Here is a 5089-nt window from a genome sequence, read left to right as displayed (position 1 = left end):
ATTAAAATTATTATTAATGTTCTAAATATATATGTATATTATATATGTTAAAATAAAATACTGTTTGATTTGATGTTTAATTTTAATTTTACAGAAATAGCGGAAGTAGTAACGTTTTTGGCTTCTGAAAAGAGTTCATACGTTACTGGTACGTCAATTGCAGTTAGTGGCGGTTATTAATTATTTTATTATTATGTAGCTTTTTTACGGGATAAAATGTTGGTGAAAAATAATTTTTAAATATAAAATATTTGTCATGTTATTAATTGTTGTATGAGCATATCATATCAATGCTAATATTATGAATAGTCTTTATTTTTTTCATTAAATATTTTGAATTTAAAAAATATATAATAAATGTTTTATTTGTATTTATTATGTATATACAGATGTTTTTTGATTATTCATATTTTTACCTTTTACCCAATGACAATTCATACTATTTCTTTTGTATATATTTTGTAGTTAGTCAACAAAAATTCCCAATTAATATTAAAATGTATATATTCTTTAAATATAATAATTCTGTTTCTAACTTTAATTAATGTAGTGCTAAGTGAATCTTCTTGGATGTCAGCGTATTATTTGTTTTCTCTCTAACTCACGTGCAGCATAGAAAATGTGTGGACAGTAGAAACAACCTTGTGTTGTTAGCATTAGTATTATACTATTATCATCAGAAAAAAGGTGGGCAAGTGGATGTCGCTCTACTGTATAGTAGGTTACAAGTGGATCACTGTATTATGGATGGTATTAAATTTGAATTCAATGATATAATATCATTGTATAAGAAAAACAATTCTGAGCGGAGACGGTATGTCAGTCTAGGTATAAGACATATTATATTATACTTATCTATGGTATTAAAAAAAATTGACCTATAATAGGTACCTAAAATAAATTCCAAATTAATCATATCACAATATCCAATAGGTAATTAAAACGCGTTATACATCAACAACAAACCGTGATACTATCATAGATATATAATATAGTATACTTTAGAAGTTTCATGTACCCACGAATAATATTATACAATCGCAACAAAATAACTAAAATAGTTATTTTAGGTTTTTTTCATATGTAATTTTGTCCAAATTTGTACTTAAAATGACTATAAAAATAAACTGTGTAAATGTATTTTTTAGATTTTTTGGTAACAGAATTAATTACTTACGTGGAATCTTGTTTTAAATTTTCAATTCTTAGATACAAAAATTGAACATTTTATTTTATTAATTTTAAATTACAAATTGACAATTGTTATGTTTTAATGTTATATAACTTATAATATATATGGAGGTCATGTACTCATCTTCACGTATTATGACATTCAATTGCTATACGATATAAAAAATATATTTGTTAAATTATTAATTTGAGATGAGTATAGTTTAAATTAGTAAATAATAGTAAAGTAAAAGTAAAATGGTATACAGTGTTCATTATGATAAAAGTTCAATAAAATTATTTTTTATAATTTATAAATTAGAAACTAGAAAGACACATTCACTCTTTATGTGATTTACATACGAATAAAAAAAATAAATAGGTTAACTTTTTTTAAACTGATTTACGTTAATATTTTTTTTTATATTAACTTTTAAAGTTTTAACTTATTGAGTTAAATTTATAATTTGTTAACTGTTAACTTTATCTTATCGATCTTGTATCCCCTTAACTTAACTTAACTTGAGTTAATTATTTTCACTAACTTGCCCACCTTTGAACCTCACGAGCCGCCACTGCTAATGTCTAGAAAATAGTTTGCACAGCTTGGTGAGTTCAACGATACTAAATTACTTACAATACTATAATAAAAGAATAATAATTACACGAATAAATTATATAGGGTAACATTTATACGCACGAGGGTGAAAGAGAGACGTCTCCATAAATAAATTTGGTAGCTAAGTATCGAGGAGGGCCGTGTTAATTACCTTTGTGATTGGATAATTTTAATAATTATTATTAAGTTGTAATATTATAAGGATAGCATAACATACATAAATAGGTATTTACTGATAAATATGTATTTATGTATATAACCATGTTCATAAATGAACAATAATGGTCAACGGATTAAGATTATATCTGTGAGACTGGGTTATATAGATTTGACTCTGCGAAAAAGTCCATAGTAAAGATTGGATTCACTTTGGGACCGGACCATTTAAGGTACCTTAATCGAATGAGTCAATAAGGCAAAATATCATAAAAAAATGTAATTAAATTAAAAATATTTGTTGAGATTTCAGCTTAGTAAATCAGGAATATATTAATAATTGCACCTATAATATGTTATAAATATGACGTGTACATAGCTGATGTAACATGTGGAATATGAAATAATGTATAAGTGAAATAGAAAAATTATAATTTAAATTGTATAGGTATTATATACTTACTTATATTTACATAATATCTGTTTACCTACTGAAATACATTATACCTAATAATTTTTTTATAGAAATCCATCTATATAGGGTTGATTGTGTTTTCTATTCTTCATTTAGGTTAATAACCATTTACTTATATGCTTGAATGCTTGACGTGGCTTTAATACGCCATAATATCTCTAATAAGAATTATTATTATTTTTAAATTAAATGTTTTACACTAATGAAGATGTTTCATCATAATATTATGTTTTTGTATATTTTTCAAAAACATTTTCACTGTATTAATGTACCTACTGTCCTAATTTCTACCCATACCTATTTAAACATTTCATAGTCAATCATCACTTGCTAGATTTGTTTTTATCCACGAGCTTTTGCAATCCTAAATATCAAATACGTAGATATTTGGCAATATCTACAAAGAAGATTGATAGATAGATTAATAGATCGATCGATAGATAGAAAAAGATAGATTTTTTATAAATCTTGCCATCTTGGGTATTTGGTAATGTACACTAAAATAGTTTCATTAAATGTTATTCAATTACCATGATTGGTATATTTTTTTTAATTAATAATACAAAAAAAAAAACCTTATATTGTTCCGTAATGAGCGAATCATAAATAATTATATATAATTATATCTACTGTTAAAAAATGTATTACCTTCTTTTCAGGGTTCCTCTGAATATATACATACAGAAGCTATACAAATGGCCAAACTAGTCGAATTACTGGGAATTAAGTAATAATTTAATAATGTGTGACGTTAATTAAGTTGCCTATCTCCAAATTGTACCTATATGTTGTTTTAGAGCTACTAAAAGACGGTTTTCTGAATGTAAAAAGCATAGGTTGTAGAAAAACCATTTCTCTGAGTCTCGGAATCTATAAACAAAATGAAGTCGATCTGATGTATAGTTGGTACTAGGTAGTAAGTGTCGATAAAAATATATTTAACGCCTGGTTAAAATACTTGAAAATTAAACATAATTCTTCTCATAAGTTGTTGTTAGTGGAAATTAAAAGAAAAGTTGAGTTTAAATCCACAATACATTTGAGCGTTTATTTTGTGTTAAGAATTCTTAAGAATTTTTCTATTTATATCTAAGATTTTAAAATTAATAATTATTAAATATTAATAAATTAATTATATAAATATTTTGAAGTTAACATTTGTTCGACATTGGAGACAATGACAGTGAAAAATTGATTTTGAGAGCGTATATAATGTTAATGTAAAGTTAATAGAGAAATATAGTATAATAGGAAATTAACATTAATATCTGAATTTAATATTTTATGACTATGTGGACCTATGTAAATATAATACTGTATTATTTTATTATTTAAAGGAAACTTTTCTTATCACCCAAACAATTCACAGAAAACTGGTGGAGAAGAACTTGGTAAATATTGGAAGTATGGTTGCATAACGTTGTACTGTAACATAGGACAGTAAAATTACTCAGCTAACAAGGCTGTCATTGAAGTCTTCAGTAAAACAGTTGCATTAGAAATGTCAAAGTTCGATAAATATTGTAATGTCTACAATGTTTATTAATTGTATGGTATTGTTAAAATTGTATTGTTTTATAAATAGACACAACATCTAATGTATGACTGTGTTGCCGGGGTTTACAATCATTCTTATGACTGACATTGTATCTGAGAACACTATAAAGAACATTTTAAGTCTGATTTGTCATTCCCTTGGAGAGATTCGCTGATTCTGAAAGTAAGTAGGTACTTAATAACTTTTGAAAAATTTGAGTATTAGACAAATTATATTTTGGTTAAAATGAACTTTACTGTCTCCTCACGATTTTCAATTTTTTCAAGTGACTTGATTTTTTATGCTTAAATCTATGGTGTAAAAATCATTTTCCGGAAACTTTTATTTTAGAAAAAATAGTTGTTTCAAGTTTGTATTTGTATGGTAAATAGCAAATATCTACGTATAATACGTAAATGCATAAATATATATGTAGGTATAAGTATATAGGTCACGTCATTAAAATGGTGTAATATTGTTGAGTTATTAGAGTATTAAAGTATTAACTATTAGATCAATTAAAATAATAATAATAATAATAATAATAATAATAATAATAGTAAAAATACACGTATGTTTCACAAGTAGGTATAAGGTAATAAATACATATTGTAATTTCTCATTTCTATATTTAAAAAAATAAATAATAATAATATATAAGTGGATACTATATAGTAGGTATGATGCTCTTAAATAAATACAAATTCGAATCTCGTAATCCAATTCTTCCTCACGACCCCTAAAGTTTTGCTGTTTTTGTCGTCTGAAAAGAGTTCTCATGTTACTGGTGCGTCAATATTGTAGTGATGGTGATTATTTATATTAATATTATTATGAGCAACAATATTTGTACAGAACAAAATTTAATGAAAAATCGTTTTTAAATATAAAATAGGCACTTGTCACGTTATTAATAATTGTTTTATGTGCATATTACTGTATCAATGCTAATATTATGAATAATCTTTATAATTTTAATTATAGATTTTGAATTTAAAAAATATATAATTATTATTCTATTTATATTTGATATTTAATATTTTTGTATTTATATTTTGAATTATGAGTTATGAGTTATGAGTGTTATGACATTTGGATCTATAATAATTTTATCATCGATTATAAAATATAA

General features: G+C 24.5%; 1 pseudogene; it reads left to right on the top strand.

Moving 5' to 3' along the window:
- Positions 1–3610: 3610 nt before the first annotated feature.
- Positions 3611–4761, top strand: LOC103309018 (annotated as a pseudogene).
- Positions 4762–5089: the final 328 nt, after the last annotated feature.

Source organism: Acyrthosiphon pisum, chromosome A1 (genome assembly GCF_005508785.2).
Source record: "Acyrthosiphon pisum isolate AL4f chromosome A1, pea_aphid_22Mar2018_4r6ur, whole genome shotgun sequence".
Lineage (NCBI taxonomy): Eukaryota > Metazoa > Arthropoda > Insecta > Hemiptera > Aphididae > Acyrthosiphon > Acyrthosiphon pisum.
This window is presented reverse-complemented; position numbering and strand designations above follow the sequence as displayed.